Genomic DNA, 25,913 nt, shown 5'->3' on the forward strand with positions numbered 1-25,913 from the left:
CACTGCAGATGGCTGCTGTTTTGAAGCACCAGTCTGAGATGCTGAGGGGAGGCGGCGGAGTAATAAAAAGATAATAGAGCAATGGTGTGGATGTGATAACATTACAGTAGCAGTAACTTGTGTTTAATGTAAGACAAACAGAACTTCTCCGATAGTTGTGGTGTACAGTAGCACACTGATAACAGGAAGTCCTGCAGCGCACAGACAGATGGTTTACGACCTTCAATTTTCAGCTATGTTTTCTGGCTATGAGTCATAAAATTTATGGTTCAGTGTTGAGTGTGTTATCTGCTCTCAATCTTTTATATCCCTAATTACTACCTGCTGTAGATAGCTGCCTTTGCTTTGCCTCTTTGATAAAGGAGAGATGTCTTTTAAAGCTCATGACGACAAGCTGTAGGGGGTAAAGACAAAATCAGATTTCTCTGTGTTAAAGCAACTTTTATTTTAAAAAACAAGCCAAAATCAGAAATTGACTGATGACAATATGAGCAGATTTTATCTCGAAGGGTCTGGACCTGTGACTGGCCAGTCAAAAACTCAAAAAATCTATATTTGCGTGAACATTTTTGATGTAGAGGTTGTTAATGTGGAAAGATAACTTAATATGAACTGATTCCAGGAGTACTGAGGAGTCTGAAAAGTCAAAGAAAATGGAAATGCTTAAAAAAGTTTGAAGCAAGTTACATACCGTGTTTAAACTGCCTGACATTAAACAAAACCTGTCCTGTTTTTGGGCAGATAGGATTACCAAACGTATCGCGGAATAATGAGAGAATAGTTTTGGAGATTTATTTTTTTACTTTCTTAAAATGAAGAAATGTACAGGCATTGCCTTTTTGAACCATATCGACGGGTGAAACATTTTGGGTATTCTTCCAGAAGCTTTCAATAGTAGCCTGGCCGATTCGTTCTGACCCAGTGACTACTATAAGAATGTGTTTTTCCAGTGACTATGCTTTGTAGTTTTGCTTTTCCTAAGAGTAAGGTTAAGAAAAATATTGTAAATTTACCATTATTGTTACCACTGTGTATACAGACGAAGACTGTGATAAATGTTAGCCACTCATTTACAAACTATCTTTGCAGTCATCCTTTTTATGCCTATTTGGCAACACTCATTTTAGAGATCAGGTAGAAAGGTCATCAAGTTTTTCAGGAACTACAAATAAATTGTATAAATTCCAAAACAGCAGATAAAATCCAGAAGCCACCCAATAAACCTTAGTTTTTTTATATTGAAAGATTGTTTTTCTTTTTTTCTAACAGATGAACTACTCAGAATTTGTTCGCCATGAACTTTAAAACAGAGAAACATTAACACTTAATTAATTGTTTACGTGTAGAAAATCACAGTTACCGGAACATTCACAAATATTATTGCCTATTTAATACAATAAACCACTGTATATGTAGGATGTAGTTCTGGAAGTGACTGGATTTTTTAAATTAAAATTATTACTACTAGGATTAATATTCACATAAGCATTGCCATGCCAGGTCCAGTTTTAGACAGGGACCAGATTTGGTTAAATCAGAAATAGGCAGAATAGTGAAGCTGTGAGAATCAGAAGTGTTGAAGGTGAATGGGTTTAAGCACCAAAAGGCAAAAGAATATCAGAAGGAACTGGGATAGCACATAACTGTACTATACCTACAAACTTTTACTCATTTCTAAAGGTCTGCTGTGAGAAAAAAAAAAGAGAGAGAGAAAGAACTGTCAGTGGTGCTTGGTGTTTCTGCTGCAGTGGAAGCCACTGATTACTGCACACCAACAGCAAATATGTCCAGCTGCCACACATACTGTAGCTGCCCACATAATCTCACACAAGCTCACAGGGAGGAGACTTCATAAGGACTCTGCGTTATTAAACTTGGAGAGGATAAAAGCTGTAAGAGCCCAGGAAGCCCTGATGTGAAGCATCAGGAAAGTGATGATGTGGGAGAGTAACAAAACATACTTACCTCTCTGCTGGGGGTACGCCGGCCGTCGTAACAAGTGACTCCGCAGGGAAAGCTAGAAGGTTGTACAGTTATCTCCGTGCTGTTTATTATGCGAAACCATACAACCAACTACCTCACACTGCAGAGCCCAGATTGTAGAGCTGCTCTCCAGACAAGATCTTCAACAGCAGGACGTAGGTGTCTGTGAACACACTCTGCACCTGTCTGCCTCCCGTCCTCCAGACAACCAATTACCTCATGTCCTTCCATGCTTTTCCTTCACTGCTGCCACATTGTTGACATCCTCCTAGCAATTTAATCTAGTACATTTTGAACCTGAACAATCCTAACGTAAAGGTATTACTACCATTTTTCTAAAAAAAAACAAAAACAAAACTTCACTAAAAAAAAAAGACTCAGACAAAGCCAAAGAATTGGTTGCAGGGTGTTACAGGGTTGAAGTTTGTAAAAGAGCGTGTTGTTTTTAAAAATTTATAGTAATAAAAGATTTATTTTAAAAGAAGATAACAAAAGTGGTAATAAAAGGGGAAATGCTTTGCTATTATTTATTATTGTTATTCCTTTTTAAAGGAAAACATTTTCTTTAAAAATAATAATCGCATACAATAAATAAAAACAGAATCAATAAAATGAATAATCCAGTAAAACTAACAATAATAGAAAAGTTTGGTTCTGTAATGATTTCATTGTCAGATATGACAACATGAACAAGTACAAATTGACTTTAAAAATGTTGCCTTATCCCTGTAGCTGCTGTGAAACACATAAACCTTCCTATGTGCTGTGTGAAGCAAAAAGGACAACGTGCATAATCAAAACTTATTACACAAGGACACAAGCCTGAAAGATGATTTTTTACGTCCACAAAACAGCTGGTGTGAGTACTACAAAGACTTTCCAACCTTGAGTCATTCCTTTCATTTCTTGGGATTTGGTGCCCTCTACTGGTGACTAGGCAAATTTCAGCTTTGCCTTCATATTTAACGTCTCCTTTTCCTCCTATGGTTTGAGAGCCATTAGGCTCAGCAATAGAGCAAAACTAGAGGCAACACTCTGCTTCACGGTCTTATCGCAGGTGTCTACAAAACATCTTCACTCAGAAAGCTGCTAATTGAGCTCACATTAATCTTCCCAGATAAAACCTACCAGCCATTTTGAGTTCTGTTAAATAACTACAGCTCAGATTCTACTAAATAGCTGACAGATTTTCATGAGAGTTAAAAACCATCTGCCATCTGTCATCGCCATCAGCTCTGCTGTCAGTTGTGACATCTTAATCTGGGTGACTTCTGCTTCACGGTCGATGCAGAGTTTCCCTCCGTGTCAAAAATGATGATGAATTTCAAAACCCCAAAACCTTTTTGGCTCGCTCTCTCTCTCCCTCTTCTCTCAGAATGTGTAATTGTGGGACTTTCACTACAGGACGGCTAGCAGAGTGGTACATTCCAACAGCTACAAGCCAGGAGTGTTAAGTTACTCTGAGCACTGATTCAGACATATCTGGGGCAAGATGATATGCTGTCTACATGCCAGCGAGAGAATTTCAGTATTGAGAGCAGAAGTGCAAAAACAGATTCTATTGAACTTGTGAATATTCAAGCACATTACATCGGATCCATTTGAAATGATCACTTTGCACTTAAGGAATCCGTGTTCAAGTTACTATAAAGAGTAGAGAGGGAAAAAAAGCTCCACAGCCAATCTAAAATCACATTGTCGCAATACTTTTTCGTAGAATGAGAGGACAGCAGTGCATCAGCCGGCTGTCATGGATTATTTTTTTCTTTTCTATTTTATGTGACGTACAGTCAATAGAGCTTGGCGACTGTAAGAAAATACAGCTGCACAATGAGTAGCTATGCCGTTTTATAAGGAATCTGGACTACCTTTTATCATCTCTGGTCCAAAGACCTAACCTAACATAGATTACAAAACTCTAAACACAATTTGAGATTTATGAGTCATCTAATTTATTTCTGAATAAAACAAAAGAGTTGTTTTGTTCAATGCTGTTTTAGATATTTGAACCAGCTTGAGATGCACATCTAACCTGGACTGAAATATTCCACACTGCAAAAGAAAACTGGATGTGTTTAACATTTTGTGAAAATGAGATACTTCACTGCAAATAAAGTCTCATTCTTCACAATATTTTATAGGTGCAGAAGCCACCAGGGCCGCTGTTTCCAGCTTCATCATCGTTCCTCAGTTTTTTGGGAACATAAAAGACTTTATCCGTGTCTGCAACTTCCTTTCAACTCGTACCCCCTTCTCCCTACTTTTCCTCCTCCCTCTGCTCATTCACTCAGTCCTTCCCGCCTCTTAGCCTTTCAACCATACTCCTGCAGCAATCCCCCCCACTGCCTTCTTTTCGGCAGATGGACGGTTGGTCGGTCAGCCAATCTTCTTTTTAATACCTGCGAGCTTCTCTACTTAACTCCCCATCTCTGCAATATTTTCACAGTGAATTCACCCAGAAATGCAGTGTAATTGTGCCAATGTCAGCTATCCGTCCGTGTTTCTCTCGCTGCGCCTCGAAGCAGGCCTGCCTGGACTGTGAAAATCTACCGTGGGATTGATATGAAAAATATTCAAAGAGCCCTTCCTAAATGGGGCGGTGTCACTCCAAGTTCAAAATTCCTCACATGCTCCATCACTATCCTCACAACTTTGCAGCAACGCTGTCTCCCCTGTCACTTTTAAAGGAATGCTCAGTGGGGTTGGCCAGCAAACATAACAGAACTATTTTTCTATCTGTGATTTCATGGCGTTGACTGTAAACTGAACACAATGTACCTCTGGGAAAATGGAAAACTCTTGTCCTGTCAGGCCTGAATTTTTATGCATCAGTTCTTAGATTAAATATCAATACGTAACCACTGCTATTGCTTCAAATTTGAATAATACATTCAACATCTCTGACTGGGGGGTTACATCAATGTTGCAATGTTTTTTAATGTTACAGCGCGCAGCCGCGGCCTGCTGAAATATGAATGCATTTTCTCCTCCCAGGTGAAAGCAATTCTCTGTCCTGCGGTAATCCGCCTCGGTCGACACCAACCTCGCCGACCAAGATGGCAAAATGAACGTTGCCATGGGAACCTCGCGCCTGGCAACTTGGAGAGCCTGGCAACTCGCCAAACTGTTGCCATGGCACAGCTGTCAGTTTACGCAGGCAGGGATTGGTGTGTGAGTGGCCTTTTGTAACGCCGCCCTTTCAGAGATTCCAATCAAACGCGAGCTGGAAGAATGTGCCTGATGTGGCACTGAAGACGGGGCGGAGGGGGTGCAATCAGGAAAAAAAAAAAAAAAGAAGCTTGGTAGGGAAACCGACTTTGGTATGTTGATACAAATTATTATCATCTCCTTTGCCTCAACATTTCATGAGATGCATCACAGCAGCTTGCTAAATGATTAATACCTACACGACCGCGTCAGCTGCAAAACATGCTTAGATGAAATCATTTCTGGCCAATTAATTCAAGAGCAAAATATATATTTAGATCTATGGTCCAAAGCTCCTCAGAGATATCACAATCTGCTGTAAACACAGCCTAAAATTAGCAGCTTGTGCTAGTTTATGGATAAGATTTTAGGCACACCGCCAACCAAGCTGTCAGTTTCGACTAAATATATAAGGAGAACCGAGACTATGAATACTGCATGAGCGTTTTTTTAACGTCTTAATTCACTGCTGTCAGATTTTTTGTGCTTTTTTACTGGAGCATACTGCCAGGGTCAAACAGCAGTTGTTTTGCTTTGCAAATATGTAGACAAGGGTAAAACAAACAAACAAAAAAAATCCATACTGAGTACAATATGCATTTTATTTTTTTCTTACCTGTCAATGTCACATCAACATTTTAAGAACTCTCAAAACTATGTGCTAGAAAAACTTGACATACATTAAAAGATAAAAAAGATAAAAAGCAAAACACAATAAAAGCAGGACATAGACATCAGATGTTATTAGAATGCAACTTAAACATAAGAAAAGTCATTTAGACAGAAATTTCAAACAAGTAAAATCTATAGTAGTATCTAATTGCCTTTATTAAACAGACTAAATTTAGTAGCAGCACTAATCACACAGAATATGTCCTGCCTTTTAAGCTTTTTGTACCCGTGCGATTATCGAGCGTCTTCGGCAAAATCTTTTGTCGGGAAAGAAATTCTCAGATCAAGAGCTTGAATATGTTATGGACATTCGGAGTGCATATTTAATCCCCTGCCTGTCACCCAAAAGATAAAAAATATCCAGCACGGTCATAAATTATCTGGAAAGATTGTACAGTCACACTGACTGCAACCTTCTTTGGCTTCTACCTCTCTTATTTCCTTCCATCTTTTTTTTTTCTTTCTTCCTAAATTAATTATTTTCCCTGAGGGTCAGTCTGGCCAAATTCCCATGAGCCATTGTCATTAATACAGCCGTCTAATCTGTGGGTGTCTGTTTGTGTATTGCGTAGAAATATTTCATGCCGAGAAATTGCACAGAAATATTCCGGAAAGATGTTACCTTGAGATCACTTACATCATGGCCTGCGCCTTGTAAAGCTGGAGCTGAAGCCAGCTGAAAAACACACACACAAAAAAACATCAGGCATAAACATTAGAAAGAAGTAAAGCTGCAAAGAACAAGGATTCAAAGTTAACCAGCAGTGAATAAATTACATGAGCGGCTCACATAATAAGTCTGTTTTAAATAATCTTTCTGTCAAACTGAATTTTAATGACCTTTGCCTTTTAAATAATTTGGATACTAGAAAAAATGTTTAAAGTCGACATTTTTTCTGTAAATAAAGTGTGCAGAACAAGGCATGAAGACGGTTAATTGAATACATAAAGTAGGTGAAACAAAGAGAATACAGCGCATAAAAAAAGAAAATTATAACCTGTAAATAAGGAGAATTAATAGAGTAAAAGGGACATTTAGGCTACTGGGTTACATTATAATTATTTGATGCTCAATTTGTTTTGTTTGGTGCGCCTTAAGTGTTGTTAATAATGGATGCAATTTGGATATTACCCAAATCACCCCAACATGACCTGCAGTGGGTCAATCTGTCAGACAGCTTCATTTCAAAGTTTCACTGCTTAAAGGTGCCAGAGAAAAACGTTACTGGAGGCAAAACGGCAGCTTAAATTTGCTCCTGTCAAAACTGTTCAGATCCACATTTGAGGGGGTTCAAATCTCAAAATCTGAAAGCTATTTCTGTGCACACACACACGCACGCACACACACATGCAGACATTCTGCAGCGTGGACAAAGCCGCACACCAGCTCCGAGTGCTAAGCCTCCTGCTCTGGCTTGATAAATATAACTTCAAAAGAAGCAGCCAAACAGCTTTAGCTGGCCAACTGCACAATGAGCATAATAACTCCCCACCTCCTGGGAGCTTCAGCTTAGTTCATTTACCCTTGCAGAGCGCTGCCGTGCCTTCATGTGCACATGTGTCTTTGTTTCGCTGCGAGCCTCATGGAGGCTCCCCACCTTCTCGCTCGGTACAAAGCGGATGTATAGAGGAACCTTTTGGACCTCATTTTTACAGAGGAAACGCGGTCCGCCCTCTTCCCTCCCACCCCACTCTTGTATTTGGCCCTCTCATGTAATGCCTGATTTACCACAGAACCCCTTAAAGAGGTCAAAGGGCAGACAAAACAGTCTGGTGTCATGGCAACCTGTGTGCCACCATCCAGAATGGCAAGAGGGGAGCTGGGGGAAATCTGGTTGGGGGGGAGTTAGTCAGTTAAACCTTTAAGAACACCGCTTTGTCCTAAGGCTAGTGTGTAGGGGTGTGTGTGCGTGTGTGTGTGTGTGTGTGTGTGTGCAACATACAAACACAAATACACGCACATGTAATGCACCTGCACTGTGAAATGGACCCTCCTAATTTGCACTACAACACGGCCCTGGAATAATCAAGCCAAATCCCTCGGTGCAATGCGGCCAAGTGCAGAGTCCGCAAGAGTGTAGGAGGGCGTGCACGCCGCATCGGTGTGTGCCGTTTGCGCCCCTGTAAGACACTCCTGAGTAAAAAGGTTCTTTGTGGCCGCTCGATGCAGTGGCAGCGCATACGCGATGGGGGGAGGGATGCTAACGGATAAATGGGAAGCAAATGCATTCAGATCGATAGTGAGCCTGAGAGAGGGCGAGAGGGGTTGAGAAGAGAGAGTGGAAGGTGGTGAGCAGTGAGGGAGGGGCCACCGAGAGGCTGATTAATCATTCCTGTATTGTTATTGACTTTCTGTTAAAGGGAGTGAGTCAGACGCTGAATTATTTGCCAGTGTGTTTCTGTGCGTGTGTGTGTTTGTGTGTTGTACTGTATTTTATTGAACGCACAAAGTCATCAATTACAAGCCTCGACTTTGCAAAGGTTTGGCAATTTCAGCTGCTTCGGTTCTGCTTTAAGGGGAGTTTGCATTCCTGGCGTGTGGTTACAACCTTTAAGCCGTTGGTTCCCATCGTCAGCACAGTAACTGTGAAGGATTTAATTATTCATGCTTTGTAAAAAGAGCTAATACGCTGCTCCATTTTGAGCAGGAACGGGGAAGCAAAGGAGGCGAACAGGAAATTCCCCTGTGAGGACTTAATGAGGAGCTGACGAGTGAGCAGACACAACATAGAGGGATGGAGGAGAGGAGGAGGGCTGACACCTGACCCTCTGGCTGTGACCTTGTTCATTGTCTGAAGGAGCACCTGAGCACAGGTCACATCTGAGCACATTTTACATTTTAAGAAACTTTTCTGCTGTCCCTTTCCCCAGCCACCCCCTCAGGTCAGCATCAAACCCCCTAATTAAATAGATAAAAGTGGCATAATTAGTTTACAATTATATCAGCACGACACCAGCGTCAGACGATGCCAAGGGCAATGTTTTCCTCCAATTATGAGCCCCCTTTAAAAAAAAAAACCCCGCAGACCCGTCACAGGCTGAGCTAAGTGAATGAAAACCCTTTTCAGTGTTACCTTGAACTTGAACAATGAGTCTGGTGTTTGTGCTGGGGCCACTTCCTGACCTCTCCTTCCCCCCTTTGGAAGCAACCAACCGGAGCCTCTCCTTTCATCTTACAAATGTGACCCTGTTGACCCACGCTGACCAGAGAGCAGCCGGAGACAGCAGGTTTCCCTTCCACTATGGACCTGTTCATCCCTGACTTGTTAAAGTTGCTTTGACATTGCGTTCGATCAGAGAAGCTGCTGAAGTGATTCTCAGAAGCACGACAAGGATGTTAAAAGTTTTATTGAGCCGTGTGAAGTTATACTAAGGTTCCCTTCAAAGTCCATCTGATGAGAGAAAATGCAAAAGTTAAAGGTGCTTTCTCTGGCTTATGGAGCACTGAGTGGTGCAGTAGTGCCCCTCCTCCACCTGTTACTGCACAGTAGGCCTGTCACAATAAACAGTAAATCCACTAATTGCATGATAAATTAAAATGAGTTCAATCATTTTTCTCTTTCTACCAAAAACTGGATGATAAAAGTCTTTAGTCTGGTCTTAGCATGTTCCCCCCCCCCTTTTTTTTTTTAAGGAAAATTTTGTTTACAAAAAGTTCGTAATTCATTTTATTTTATTCTGTTGTTTATTTTGGATATTTTAAAACGTCTTCCTGTTCCAGTGTTAAATGTTCATTAAAATTTAAAGTGTATTAGCCTTTGAGAATGTGTTGTTGCACTATTATGCCTTTACCATTATATTGCTTGGACATTGTCTGTAAGCAACAATATTATTGCTATAACTTCTGGGGCAATTTATCGTCCAGTAAAATTTATCAGGACAGGCCTACTGCACAGTAAAAAAAAAAAAAAAAGAGAAAGGCGACTATGCATATCTGTTGACAAGAAAAAAGAATTTGATTGCTTTGAAGCATTTCCAGCTGCAAAAACGATGATAGTGTTGGCATGGAAACTAAAGGAGCACCACCCATCACTCTCATCAAGGTAACAGAGGTTTAAAGCTACAGCTGTGAAGCTTAATTTATCAAAAATGATAAAGCACAAATGACTCAATAACCAGGTTTAGGTTGGTACGGGTATCTCACTGTGTATCAACCTGGACTAAAAAATAATTTCACTTCATCTAATCTCCAAAAATGTATAAATGTCCTTGTTTAAAATGGATAAAGAAACATTACACTGCTGTTATTGAGTATGCCAATATTTAATCTGTCTAAAATAAGTTTTATTTATGGTAATGACTTAGGAAGTAGGTGTTTTCAAATAAAAATATTTTTGAAAAATTAATCATAAATTTCCACTCTACTCACAAGCAGTGAGATGAATTTAAATTCAGTTTCAGTGTAAGACCACCATAGTGAAAATACACAATATCTAATATATATTGAATATTTAAAAGCAATACATTTAGTGCATGTTTTTAAGTGGATTTGGTCTTTTTGTTTGTTTTTATTTGCTATGTTGCATTATTTGATTTTATATTGTTTGAGAACTTAGAAACAAACATATATAAAATGAATTACTATTATTACAATTAAATAATAAAGTCCCTTCACGAGTTATAATTAACATAGCTTTGGTTTTGTTTTAAATAATATTTAGACAATTTTTGTTCAAATTAGTTGCTCTGTGACAGACTGGTGACCTGAACCCCGCCTCTCGCCCGGAACGTTAGCTGGAGATGGGCACCAGCCCCCCTGCAGATCCCACTAGGGACAAGGGTGTTAGAAAATGGATGGATGGATGGATGTTCAAATTACCCATCAACACCCAACATTGGTTTTATATGAGCAATTTGGAACGTATATAACTAAATTCAATTGACTTTTTTGGTAAAGTGCCTTGAGATGACGTGCTGTGTGAAATGCAGCAATATAAATAAACTGAATTGAATTGAATACTGTGAAATCGTGGTATTTTTGCCAAGTCTATAATACCATAACAACATAATACTGGCCCATCTGACTGGCATTAAATGCAAAAATAAACCCTTCACCTCCTTTATTTTCTGGCATGAAACCCTTTCCCTCATTTCTCGATGCTTTTTGTCTCACTTCAAACCCACTTTGTCTCCAGTTCTTGAACAACTTTATTTCTTTAAGCTTTCATCTTTATTTTCCCTTACTTTCTTCACACCACACTCTCCCTTCCTCCTCCTCCTCCTCCTCCTCCTCTCTCTGTCTGGCACCAGAGAACTGGCACGCTCGAGGGAGACGATGTGTGATGCAGGCATCGCTGACACCTCCAACACCATCGCAGAGCATGTCTATCACTGCAAAGTGTAATGGAGAGCCTTGTGAATGCCATCAATATGTTACCAGAGGAGATATAGTGACACTTCAAACCACTGTCAGTAAATTAATACGCTTAAAGTGCATAAATCTGACTTACATATTTTTTGCCTCTTTGCTTAATTGAATAGCGAGAGTCATTTTAAGTAAACTAAAGATGTTCTTTTTAGTGGCACAGTGATTAAAGATAAAATGATTTTAAAAATATTTGATCTTTGCTTTAGAAAAGCCACAAAAAAACCCAATCTTGATAAATGTCAAATTTATTCACTCATTTGAAGTTTGTAAATATTTAACCGTAAATTAATCATGTTTTATGAAATAATATTTCACACAATACCAATGAGTTTTCAACTACATTTTGGTTGACAAAGGACATTTTAAACAGATTCACATTCATAGTCATATTAGATGTACTTATACTTCTTGGTGAACCAAGCAGAACTTTGTAACAAATCGCTCTGTTGTCTGTGCTTTCGACAATGTTTCAATGTTTTTCACTGAGCCAACACCAAAGTTTGAGTTACTCCACCTTCTGTGCATCAACTTTTCAGTTGGTAAACGAACTTTAAAAGGCATTACCGCCACCTACTGGGAGGAGTGTGAATATCAGTGTTGTTGGTCAGAAAGGCAAGACTGAATGTTATTTTTGTCGACTTTTTAGGCTTTATATTTTCTGTTATTAATCAAAATTAATAAGATATTATTAGGAGATATGAGGTGAGTGTTTTCTACAAATTTCAGAATTGTCAGTATGCTAAGCTTATTAGTTTTGAAAGACTTTCAGTTCCGATTAAAATTTGAGATCTAAATGGTTTAGAAACAGGAACTTGATTGACTTAAAAAAAATAAAACATTTATTTAGCTTACTTATTCCTTGTTTTACGCAAGGTAACGATGCCTGTCGACCTAAACTAATGTTTTTTATTTGGCCATGTCACCACAAGTTTAGCCAATTTCTAAAACTGCAGCATACATTGGGCTGCTGATGGCAGGTTTCAGACTGGATGGCAAAGAAGCATAAAATCTTTATCTTCCGTTGACCAAAAACACTTTTAGAAAATAATAGAACAGTAATTGTTTGATTTTAATTGCTTAGACATCCATAATGCCATTTTCAGAAGCCCTGCAGTGTTTTTTTATTACATCTTCCTTTTGACACGATTCGGTCGGGCTCTGCCTTATTGCATCATGGACTAATTTTGTACAAATTCCTTCAGAGCAACACATACAGAATAATCAAACATCGCACAAAACAAATACATTAGATTGAAATAAAAAAAGAAAGAAGCAATAAATTAAGTGTTAGTATTAAAAATCTAGGCATATTTAAAAGCTTATAGGGCCATAAGTTTACATGATGGTGGACGACATTTACTCAAGCATTTCAAAGATGATGCCGTCACTTTTAAATTGTTTTTATGGAAACATGTAAGGCACCCAATAGAAAAAAATACAAAAATAAAAAGCTGAGTGACAAACAAGAACTATTTTGACCTGCAGGCAACTGACAACACCAAGGTTACAATCCTATATTGACACAAAAATAAAGAACAATAGATAATTTCCAGCAGCTTAAAATCAGGGTTTCATCAACAGTTTGTTCTTATTGTAATGAAAACACAAAAGAGTGTATTAATGTGTGTTTGGCATTAGGACATCCACAGCTGTGACTTTTAAAACCCTTTTTTGGTTGTAAAAACAAAAAAGTGGAGATTCTTAGTTTTCGGAAAAACATTCAGCATTCTGTGACATTGATGTTTTTCAAATTATATCAACAGAGTTGGATTTTTAATCTTTCTGCATTTCAAATCAGCACTGACATAAAAACAAGAAGGCTCAATGTAACGAGTACCATTCGTACATTAGCTGCAACGTCCCTTGAAAATGTATCTGCCCCCTTTCACATTTTTTCAGATCTTGCTTTTTTGTCTTCAGATTATACTTGGTGTATCAGTCCGTGATAACCAAAGTAAATACAAAGAAATAGTTTTCAGATCATGTCATATAGGAGAAACAAAGCTGTGCAAACCAACCGTACAAACATAACGGGTTGCTCTACTCTTAACAGTCAAAAATGGCAATAAGTCTGAAGAACAAATTTTCACGTCTTCTTCTTTGCAGAGTTGTTTTAATTCAGCTGTGCTGGAGGCATTTCATACGTAAATGACCCGGTTAAGGTGATACCACAGAATCAGATTTAACTCTGGACTGTGACTAGACCAATCCAGAAGTTGTTTTTGTTGGGGGGGGCGGGGGGGGGGGTTTGAGTCTCGAAGCAGTAAAACAGTTCCAGACCATCAAACGACCATCACCTGGTATGACTGTCAAGGCGATGCTCCTTTCTGAAATGATTTTCTAGTTTTAACCAGAGGTAAATGGATGCACGTCATCCAAGAGCACGATTTAATTACTGTGGGACCTGGTCTGAGGGAGATGTCAGATTTATATGTCAGATGAGAAAGCATTTTCAGTCATATCCAAACCAAAGGAGAAGTTCTAAAAAAGGCTTCTTTAATATTTCATTGACCCTTCATCTATTTTTGATACCGCACTCATCAACTTCGGCATCATTTATAAAAGGAAAACAACATGTCAGCACCTAACGCATCAGCATACAAAACATATTTGTTTTATTACTCTCATATAACAGCGAGTTCGTCTGTAAAGCCTTTTGCGGTGTGTTTTTCTTGTGAATGATGCAGGGCTGCCAAATCCTCACAAGATTCAATTCTATCTCACCCAACCTTATGTAAAGTAATTTTAAAAAATATGTTCAAGTGGATTAATTTATGCCGCTATTTAGTTAGAGACAAGAAAGATATTTTAGTCCAATCAATATCCATAAAGCAAGAGACACAGATGAATGGGAATAAATTAATTGAAGGAAAATTAGGTTTCTGCAACAAATCTATAATACAAACTAGTCAATGAATCCTTTCAGTCAGCAGGGTAGGGTTCACTGTGAATTTCTAATGCCTTCACATAAACTTATTTTAAAAACCTAATTTACTTAAGCAAAGCAAAACACAGATGAAAACAATCAACGATGAAACCTAATCATCAACAAGGACTGTATGTCAGAAACCTGCCCCATAAATCATAAATGAGGACCCTGCACTAACATTAGTACACTCAGACATTTTCTCTATCTCTCTCTCTTTTTTCCCCACCAACCCCCAACTCCTGGGGCTCTAAGGATGTCTCTGACATCTAAAGCGCTGGAGAAGAGAGGGGAAATAGTGAGGATCAAAAGTTGAGGGAGAGAGCACAGAAAAAGAAAAAGATGTGCATCGAGAATGAGATGGGAAAGAACGTGGCAATAAAGATGAGAGATGTGCAGAAAGAAAGAGGAGACAGGCAGGAGGGGATTGATATGGGAGAGCTAAGAGGCAGCACTGTGACCTACTAATGCAAAACTGAGGAATTCTCGCTGCTGACTCCAAACACATTCCTGCAGCCTGCAAATATTAACCCCCACCTTGCCGCCTCTGCCTGCTCCTGAGCACACGAGGCGGCCACCTGGCGAACCCACCAGGAAGCTATTCATTGATATCGACTCGCCTACTGGAAATAATTTCAACACTGTTTGGTGTTGTGGAAAACATTAACTCGCACCCACAGAAGGGCAATCTGCGGGATTTTGTTGCACATAGGTGTGTTATTATGAATGATTGTTTTCAATGGCCGCTTTATTGCACCTTGTTAGTATCGGGTTGAGACACTTTTTAACTCGATGTTGGAAGCATTTCTTACAGACTCTTGTCAGCATCTTGCCTTTGCTGCACATTGTTTGGATGCACATCCATGACGCGAATCTCCTGCCATGTGCATCCCAAAAAGTGCTCTCTTACCCCAAGATCCAGAGGCTTTGGAGAGCACTTAGTTATGGTCATGTTTAGCATAACCAGCTTAAGATGGTTTGAGCTTTGTGACACGATGCATTATCCCTGAATGCTGCAGCTCAAATTGAGATACATCAGACCAGAACAGGTTTTTTGCAGTCATGATCCAATGCTGGTGAAACTGTGACAAGACAGGATGTCGCCTTCTGCTGCTTAGAGGTTTGATGTGTTATGATTTTGGAGATGGTAGTTTAAGCTACAGCTGCATTTCTATCATATCAAACTAGAAGTAGAACAACTGGCCATAAATATCAAGTAATTTTCAAATGAAGCATGAGGAAATTATGTAACAAATCTGCCGTGCATATCTCTCAAGAGACTCCCCACGTCAAACGTTTGAAATAAAGAACTGATTATGTGTTCGCAGTGCACAAATATACAAGAAGGTCAAGTTGACTAAAACAAACCCTCATTATTCATTCAGTGTAGCAGCATGGTGTAGGCAGATCTTTAACATAGACAGTTTTCTGAATGACCTATGACCTTCCATTAGCTCAAGATGGACATTTCTATGTCTTTCATTTTACTGTGAAGATTTCTTAGAGCCCCTTGTCAAAAATGATTTTCTTTGTTTAAGATAAGTAAACAGAACTTGCATTTGGTCCTGTTTTTGCTGCACCATGTCAGTGGAGAACAAAGAACCTCAAATTTAACTGACTTATATGTACGGTTGCACTCCTGCACCAACACGGGGCAAATTTTGCTTTACCTTATTGTCACTTTTGCATCAGCTAATTTCTCCGTTTTGATTTTTTCTTTGGTACCAAAATCAACACGTTATAATTCGTGAAACATTTCTGATTTGTCTAAGTAGAATCAGAAAATATTTTCTGACTTGCTCTTTCACTGAAACGGCACACACCCTTTTCTCAAGTTCCTCATGTTTTCTTGGGTCATGCTGAATTGTAGGATCTAAAAATCAAAAATGCTTGCTGAGAGGAATGTTTCAATTTGTCAGGCCTTTTTGAAATGCTCACTAAGAAAGGGAAATGATTTTTCTCCAACACCACCTAACACTCGGCATTCACATAGTACAATTACATGTCCCTTGTAGCCATATAGTTTGGTCTTAATTTATTGCATCTTAAAACGATCTTCTTTAATATAATGGCCGAGTCCTTTTGCTCTAGCTTATGAAAAATAAAAGACTTAGAGACTATTTAACGATTATGAAATATTTTAAACAAAGTGAGTTACTCTGTTACAGTGGAACTGTACTAGAATGGGAAAACTAACAAAAACAAGCACAAAGTAAGCGGATAAGTCAGGTATTACATAGTACAGGACAAGTTGTAGTATTTATAAGCTATAGTACATAAAGCTCAGTGTGATAGAGCCAGTCCACACTGACTTGGACTTTAAGAAATAGGTTTGAAGGTGAAGATTTAAAACTGTGTTTCTGTTGTACGCTGGAGGATTGCATTAAGCATCGGTGGGGAATAAAAGTAAACGCAGGTTTTTAGAAATAAAATAAATGTTCGACTTTTCCTTTATACCACTAAGACTGTTTAAGGTCCTTACCAGGTACTGGGTAAAGTTCAGAAGTGGTCAGAGTTTTGTGCAGCTATGGGGAACAAAGGACACAGCGCTGCCCCTCCCACACCTGTTGCATAATGCTGGTCAACTGAAGCCTGCTGCACTTTTCTCTCAATTACAAGACCGACAAATACAGCAGTGAGGGAATATTTCCAGTTGAAAAACAGACAGTCAATTGTGGAAAAGTAGGGCCACCCTGTTCCTGTTTTTAAACTAATGCTGCTTTAAAACAGCAGTAGGCAAGCAACAAGCATGTCTATGAAACAGCAGAGTGCAGGTTTGCTAGCGACCCTCACTTCTCAGTAAGAAACAACAGAAAAACAGTGAAGTTTGTGGGTTATTCTGAGGGCAAGTATGGAAAACAAAACAAATAAATACGAGAGATGACATTGTTATACCTAAAATAATTAATAGGATATTAATTTAGAATCAGAGAAAATGAATAATTTTCTATTTTCTTACTGATTTCTTTTAGTTTTGTTTTTTTCCACCACACTTAAGAGCCTCAGGGAACATTTAACACACTTAATTGTTGTCAGAGATCAAAGCATTGTTGTCTTTAATCTCAGACAACAATCCCGTGAAAAAGTAATTGGCCTCTAAACCTAATAACCGGCTGCACAACCTTGGCAGCAACGACTGCAATCAAGCATTTGCAAACACTGGCATTCACTTCATTCAGATGGAATTTTGACTCAACTCTTATTTTCATAATTATTTTTAATTCAACCATAATATGGGTTTTTCTGTGTAAAGTTAAACCATAGACTCTGATTCAAATTTAAGTCAAGACTTTGACTAAGCCGTTTCAAAACCTTTAATTTTGTTCTTTTTGAGCAATGTGGACTTCCGGGTGTGCTTTGGATAGCCAGCTTATCAAATCTAAATCCTCTCATCCCATTTTATAACATAACTATGGTTAGCAGCAACTTGTTTGTAACTGCCAGATGAGTGTAATTAAATGCAAATTAGAAAGTGATACATTTCATTTATTACCAATAAACCTCTTGTATCAGAACCAAACACAACGAAAGAGATTTAAACTGGTAGTGGACTTTAGCGCAACGGAGACAAAGAGTATTAGTGCTGTTCTAATAATGTAGAGAAGCCCTTTGGGTATCCAGATGGAGCTTTTTGCTCCAGCCCCATTTCAGCCCCCGTGTCCTCGAGAAGGCAGACAAACACTGATGCAACTGGAACACCGAGTCCAGGGGGAACGGCTCTCACTCTGGCCGTGAGAGAGCGGCTGCGTACATCTACAGCGGTCACATTGTGCGGCGCTTTCTCTCCGTGCCGGACCTCGGAGCCTGCTGTGTGTGGCCCTTTTCCCACACAGCAGACTTTTCCCGTCTCTTTCACATCCGAGCTACATAGTTGATAGCGAAGGGCGAGTTATGTTTCAAAAGGTGAAACACATAAATGCCTTTCTGTCCACTCTGATGTTTAGATGTGCTGGGGAGCAGCGAGTGGCAGCGTGGAGTTGAAAAGGTTTAACATACCCAATGGATTCTTTATTTTTATTTATTTATTTTTTTTGCTAAAATGATCCGAGGCAATCCATTATTTCTGCCAAAGTGTATAGCATTGTTACATGAAAGCAGTCCTGTTGAGATGAGCTGAAGGTCTGAAAAGCTTTTACAATTTGAGTGTTATCACATGAACAAAGCTTTCTGAGCAGCTCTCAATTGCCCTGACATATTCATTGCTCTTGTAGTTTTGAAAAAACGTAACTTTCGATTCACAAACTTAGCAGAATGGAGATATTTATTTCAAAGCAGCTTCATGACTTGCATACATGTGTCAAAAGCTACAAAGGAATGATAGCAAAGAGATAGAAAAAGAAAATAAAAGAGGATATTTAGGAAAAAAAACCAATAGATCTACCTGCAAACGCAGGTGTTTCGACGTCAAAATGATAGTTTACAAAGAGCTGGATGAGAAAGGAACAACATTTTATCCCTGCAGAGGTCCTGCCACCTTGCACTGCCGTGGCGAGATAACAGGACAAACCTACCAGCATGTAGAGGGAAATTTTAAGCTAAAATTATAAGATGAAGGAATTATCTTAATTTAAAATGGAGGAGCAACAATTGTTCCCTCTGCTGCTAAAATAATCCGTCATATCGATGACTTAATTTCTTCTGTTATTTCTAGCCTACATTTATTATCATTGTGGTTTTCATGCTGAGACTTGAATGAAAAATAGAGGTTTTGTTCTTGTTTTCTATGTGGTTATACTTTTTGCTATTTATAGAGTCACATAAGCATAGTGAGCTAATATCTGGTTAATTACTCAGGCTAGCTACTTGGATATCTTGGGGATGAACATATGCACTGCTTGTAGCTTTCCACCTGTAGTTTTAAAGTATTGCTACCTTAATCAGAGTAATGGGTGACACTCCTTCAGCTTACAAACCATGACTGTTCACAATATGCAAAACAAAAATGTTACCAAAGGGCTAAATTTATTTATTTTTAATATATATAGAATTGAAAACTAGAAGAGGCAGCTGACCAGCAGTGCTCAACATTAGGTACAGGAGGGTCATGCTGTGTTATTATGTTGCTAAAACCTGGAGAAACGTCTCCAGCATGTTTCATTAAAGAAACTTTGAAATGTTTAAATGATATATATATTTATATGTATATATTTTTGATCTCTGGCCGACACCACTCCACTCCACTCACTAAGTTGGGTGTTTTAATTTGTCTCATGTCTAATAAACCTTGGCCATGTTGTAAAAGTGAAAATTTGAGAAAACACAGCAGGTAAATGTCATGTTCAGAAACATATTTTTCATTGTTAATAAAGTGACAGCTGAGTGAGTGTGTGTGAAATGGACTTTTACCCAGCAGAAATCAGACTCATTTGCCCCTTAAATTTATTTGGGTTTTTATAATACTAAAAGCGTATCAAATTTAGCTGTTGGTTGAAAAGTTCACAGATCCCAACTGGTGAATGTTCTTAGCTGTGATGCATTTCATGAAAAGGGAAAAACAAATGACTGATGATATGATCGCTGATCAGAGCCCATCAAGGGAAATTTGTGAGAGATTGTTGCGTCTCTAGTTGAAATCAGTCAGTTCACATGAACAAAATAAAAGCTCATTGCTTTAGTTCAACTATCTCTTTTAACATAATTAACATAATTAACATTAACATAATAGTACAACCTATTTGTACAGCTGAAAAAGAGACTAATACCAAAGTATAATGTTAGATTGTTGCAACAATATCTACTTTTATCATTATTTTCAGCTAGAGTTCAATCTTGTTAGCACCATCTATTGAAATCATCGAGCTAACATTACTTGATCATTTTTTACCCACTGATCAGAACACACCCCACATTTGCGCTTTGCCAAATGGCAGTAAATGGCAGAGCAATAATCACCGAGAGTTTGAATAGAGTGAGAGCTTGTTACATTTGGAGATGAAGGTGGGCAATCTTAGGAGCAACAACGAAGACGAGAAGGTTTCCTCAAAAACGTCTGTCCTTGTGAAACAATGGAGGGAGGTTTGCAAACACACTTCATCATGTCATGTGTAGGCTTGGGCATAAAGCATTAGGGGATTCAGGCTGCTACTTTCAGTGTTTGTGGATGTTTAGAAGAACAGAGATGATGTTTAGTTTCTAGCCGTATAACGGGGAACGCATACTGAGACCAAAAACAAACAGAGACGGGAAGTAGAGGGGTGGGCCGCGTCGATTCCGAGGCGGGGAGGATGACGGATGAATGATTCGAATACTTTGTGTCATTCTTCAGATTCATATCAACAGAAAGTAGAATAAGTAACACAAGTCCAAAACCACTCACAGGACACAGAGATAGCAGAATAACAATTTACAAGGGAAAGAATAACGGAGCGGCAAAATTTCACTCTTCCTTCTCCTTCATCGTTCCTATCTGGGCCCCAGCACCAACACCAAGCCATCAGCTAGAACTGAACTTATTTCATACAAGTTTTCTTTAGGCAAACATGCCTTTTCAGCTAAGGGAGAACAGCTGGGGCTAGAGGGAAAATGTTGCAAGGCGGGAGGGAGGAAAAGGACAAAACCAAACAGAGCCGAGAACACAAAAACGCACACAGCGAAAACCAGAAAACACAGAAAAACAGAGCTACGAATATATTTCTTGTAAATCAAGCTCACAATGCACTGCTATTAGTTAATTTACCCTATTTTTTTTTACCTTTTTTCCAAAGTTTCTTCTTTCCCGACTCCAATCTGATTCTTCCTCTCCGTTCCCTCATTCTTAGTCTCGTTTGTGTTTTTTTTTAAAGTCGTTTTGCACTCTGGCATCTCCATGGCACTCCAGTAATGTCAGATTTTATCCATTGATGCCTCCCTATCTTCTCCCCAAACACCATTTGTCTGTTCTTCATCCCTTGGCATTCAGCACTTTGAAAGGAAAACATGCCTTATGGACAAAGGAAGTCGGTCCTGCGAGGAGGAGCGCTGGAGGGGAAAGGCAGCGGATAAAGTCACAGGCGGTAAAGTGAGAGGCACGCTGATCCACTGCTGCTGCTGCTGAGTGTGTATCTGGGACAGCATGTGCCAGAGCTCTGCACAACCAGTTCCACCGGATGCTTCACCCGAGAACAAATGGAAAGTCTTGGAGCTGCAGAAAGGGTTGCTGAGAAAATCGGAGCAGGCCTGAGAAGGGAAAGACATCAGTCACCGTGTTTGTGGGAGTGTGTATATGTACGCAGGATAGAAACGAAGGAGAGAGCGAGGGAGGGAGCACAAGGTGGGAGGGAGTATATATGGAGAAAAAAAAGGGGGAGGAGACATTTTTCCTCAGTTTTCCTGTTGGGATTTCTTTTCTTTTTTTTTCAAATGTCTCCTCTCTTTATAAAACAATTCCCATACCGCATCTACGTACACCACCACGTTGTCAGTGGTGTATTATTCTGCCCTTCCACGGCTGATTTTCCCTCGTCGATCGGTTGGGTTTGCTGAAGCCAGCTGTGTCTTTAAAGCCTGTGCACTTGAACTCAGGGAGTGCTTTTCTTTCCTTGTGTACTTCCCCTCTGCTGGCCCCCAGCACACAGGAAAGAGAGTCAGCTTGCAGGAGACACAGAACAGGACAGAGGGGCAAAAAGGGGCAGAAAGAGAAATACAGATGGGGGAGGGGGAAAGGTTTGGTTGTTCACGGCTCTGGAGGATCAACTTTAGAAATACATATGTTGTACAACACAAAAACGATGACCAAAACAGAGTGAGAATCTGTTTTTCGCGGTGGATGCATGCGCCAAGTTTGCGTGGACGGTCAATGTTTGCAGAGGAACTACTCTAAAACGGACTGCTTTTGAAATATGAACTTACATGATGACATCATGAAAGCATGAAGTCAGAAGGATGCAAGTTTAAGATCAACACAATCTCACAAATCTGCAAAAGGTTGCTTGCAAAAAAAAAAAAAAAGGCGACTGTTTTTTTTTTATTAAAGAGGAATGGAAAGTCTACTCACCTTGACTGATTTAATTGTTGAGACAGCAGGAGGCGGGAAGGGGGCAGCGGGGGTGTGAGAGAGAGCTGCGAGTCGATAGTAGGCCAGTGGGGGCATAGGAGAACGCACCACTTGTCACGGCAGAGATTTAATTGTTCTGCACATTGCAAGGAGTTTCACATGCAGCACTCGACTTTCGGGAGAAAAGCACAGACTCAAGATAAATCATGTGAATTTAAAACATTATAAATCTCAAACATCTGAATTAAATCATTAGTAGATCTGCACACTTAGGTCTTAATCATGGTAAAACCCAAGGCATACTCAGCTGAGCTTTAAATTATAAATGAGATTTAAAGCATGTTTACTTCAACTAAGGCTACAGGGAACTGTACATTTTATGACTACATACATCAAATTGCCAAAGTATTTATACCCCTTGAACTTTTTTAAATTTGATCACATTAGAACCATGTACATCTCCTGGTCTTATTGGGATATTATATGAAAGATCAAGACAAACCAGAGGATAACTGAAGTGGAGGAAAATTATAAGTTTTAAATATTTTCTACAAATAAATCTAAAACTGTGGTGTTCATTTACTTTCACATCCCTTTTGTTTTATACGTTTATTAAGATCCAGCTCAAACGATTATGCTCAGCTAGCAATAGAATCAAACAGAGTTCAAACATGGCCGCCTACCTCCGCTGATGGGTCAGGAAGGAGACCATTACCAGAGAAGAATCACAGATGCCGGTGGTAACTCTGGAGGAGCTGCAGAGATCCACAGCTGCTCTGGAAGAATCTTCAGACATGTGTTAAGCAAAACTAACACCATGCATTATTCTGAGCACACAATTTCCATTCTGAAACAAGGTGGTGGAGGTGTCATGCTGTAGGGTTGATTTAGCTGGTCAGAGTCTATGGGATGATGGAAAGAGCTGAATGCAGAACAAACCAGTTAGAGATTTGAGGCCGGCTTCACCTTCTGGCATGATGACAACAAACATACTTTCAGCTCTATAGTAGAACGGTTGGCAACTATTCATCGTTTTAAAATTCGACCTCACATCTGCACTCTGCTTTACGTTCCTCTATCACACAAAATCCCATTAAAATACATAGAAGTGTTTCAGTTGCAATCTAGCAAAATATGAAATGGTTAAAAGAATATGAATACTTTGCAAGGTATTGTATAATTTGGAATGCACTGGGGGGAAAAAAGACTATGTTATACATATAAAATATTTGCGTTAATGATGTTAAAGCCTGTTCATACCACAAATACTTGAAACTCTGTAGTGAGAATTTCACGTTCATAGCTGAGTTTCCAAAGAGCAGGGAGGACATATAAATGATTCAAGAAAGTTATTTTTCCCCCCCATTGACACTAAGAACACAAACTCATTCAATAAGAAAACTGAGGACAATCGCTTTATTCTCTCCAAACATTTTTCAATTATCTATTTAGATAGTTAAGATAGTTTTTCATTTATCGTGAAGGTTAATCACAACATACTTTAATGATTTTTGCAGCAGAAGTGGATGTTGTGTTTAGACCGTAGTCAAGGGAATAAAATAAAGGAACTAAAATAAAGGCAATCAAAATGCAGGAAATGTGGGAAATGACAGTATTGCTGCTTCCACTCTTGTTGAGAAAGCAACAAGAGTGCTCAGAGAAAAACAGAGCTGTTGCCAAGTTTTACAGTATTTATAGAGAATAAAGAAATGAATGACATCATCCACAAGATTTACAGAGCAATTCAACTTTTAGTCACCTTCAGGTGATGAAGATGATTTCAAAGTTTTACTGAAAATTGGAACTACTTCACTTGGAAGTGTCGTGGTTTGGAGATGCTTTGCTGGCCGTGTGCCATCACAGAATCCGCTATGAATCTACTGTTCCTGAGGAAAGTTCGAAAATCTGAAAAAAGAACAAGAACCTGCAGCCTGACAATAACCCAAAACATGCCAAGAAATCCAACAAGGGCTTGCTGAGAATCATTAGCTATACAGTCCTAGATCTAGTCAAAGTCCAGATCTTGATCTCATTTAGATGTTATGTGGTGACTTGAAACAAGCAGACATGAAAGCTGTCAAGCAACCGAGACGAAAGTGAAGTGTGGGTCGTACTTTATTCAGACTGATGTCAGAAACTGGCAGGCCACTACAAGAAGCATCTTATTTCATCTAAAGTGGGAAATGTCTGCATAAAAACCTTAGAGAAAATGGAGTACATGCTGGAATGCAGATGCACAAAGATGTGGAACCACTAACAGGTGGAAAAAGGAGGCGCTAAATCTGAAAGCGTTTAATAATAAAAGGTCAAAGAAGGTGTGCTCTGCATTTGATTCGTTTTTTTTTTTTTTTCAGTAAGTAAATTCATGTTCCATACCTAACCACAGGGCTGGTAACACAAGGAGGAGGGAGATGGATTGGATGAAAAGAGAAACACTTCTTCTAAATGCAGACAAACTATTCCCCCAGACCAAGGACAATCATTACCTGAGGGGAAAAGGCAGCATGTGCGTTAGGGGAAGAGATGCTTATACTTGAAAGGGCCCCTGCAATCGATCGCGTTAAGCTCCCCGTGAAAGAGAGAAATCAATATGTTTTTAAAGGCGAAGCGGGCTGCATGCGGTGCATGCGTGTGGGCTCCATTGATACAGCCAGACGCGTTGAGAAAAGGAGCCGCTACTGCAAAAGCGCTATCACGTTTCGAGGTCAAGTGGTCTCATTTCCAATACTTATCTGCAAAATCATGACACCTGTGAGGCGCATGAGACTGGAATGACTGCACGTTTGTGGATTACGCATCTCTGTCTGGGTTCCTATTATCATAGAAGAATATTAGACCAGCAATTGAGCAGATAAAGAGTTTGGGGGGGGGAAATCAATTGTTTTAAGAAGAACTTTGCAGAGACATAGGTGAGATCTGGAGGGCTGTGTCAGGATTAGTTAGTGGATAGAAAATCTAATGAGCAAAACTTACCTGTGACTTTTCGAAAAAAGTAATTGCTTGAGGAGAGAGTAAAGCAATCAGTCTTACAGCTAGTGATGAAGATTGCCTACACAGGTTAAGCTCAGTAGAAAAATGAGTGGGAAGAAGGTCAGCAAGTGCAAAGAGTAAAAAAAAAAGAAGCAAGTCAGGAGGGAACTAAAGGAGAGAGAAAACAATTTAATTTCCATCTGTAGCCAAAACAATGCTAATCAATACAAAAAGGGCACCCACTCTATAAAACACATTTCTACCTCTCACCTCCCCCCTCTTTCCTCTCTGTCTATTTCCATCTCTCTTAGGCACCCTCTCAACGATAATTCACTCTTGAGTTGGCATCTGGGCCAGTGAGTTTGATCCAGTGGAGCCAGGGGTGATAAGACATCTCTGCACAGATCTAACACACTTTCCCTAAGTTCTCACACAACGCGGCAACCGAAAGGTGCCAGAGAGTCACGTGTGAGGTTGGAGTGAGAGACGAGGCAGAGTGGAGAGTTGGAGCCCTGTATAAAAAGAAAAGTGCCTTCAAGTGTGCTGGATGATACAACTCTGGCATGTGATCCCAGGCAAGTGGCATCACCATAACATTTACCTAATGACACCCAACAACCATTATCCTGCTGTTGAGAATAGATAACATAAAGGTTGGGGACAAGAGGTTCTCGGATACAAAAAACAGCTTCTAATGGTCCTAATGGTTCCAATACGGTTTTTATGTTACAGAATCAGGAACGGCTAATACAGAAAAGACACGAGTCTGCCCTCTACTGGTGACAAACATGATCTAACTCAGGGGTCTCAAACTC

General features: G+C 39.4%; 1 long non-coding RNA gene across 3 annotated transcripts; it reads right to left on the reverse strand.

Moving 5' to 3' along the window:
• Nucleotides 1-5,820: 5,820 nt before the first annotated feature.
• Nucleotides 5,821-25,913, reverse strand: LOC111608020. 3 transcript variants are annotated; one of them, XR_002752492.1, is made up of 5 exons: nucleotides 22,812-25,913; nucleotides 22,129-22,300; nucleotides 21,528-21,722; nucleotides 20,848-21,311; nucleotides 5,821-6,538 (listed from the first exon to the last, which is right to left on the reverse strand). It is a non-coding gene; the product is annotated as an uncharacterized LOC111608020 (long non-coding RNA). The 3 variants fall into 3 exon arrangements; XR_002752491.1 differs by having other exon boundaries at nucleotides 22,129-25,913; XR_002752490.1 differs by lacking the exons at nucleotides 22,129-22,300; nucleotides 22,812-25,913 and having other exon boundaries at nucleotides 21,528-22,038.

The sequence above is a fragment of the Xiphophorus maculatus genome, chromosome 3, assembly GCF_002775205.1.
Source record: "Xiphophorus maculatus strain JP 163 A chromosome 3, X_maculatus-5.0-male, whole genome shotgun sequence".
Taxonomy (NCBI): domain Eukaryota; kingdom Metazoa; phylum Chordata; class Actinopteri; order Cyprinodontiformes; family Poeciliidae; genus Xiphophorus; species Xiphophorus maculatus.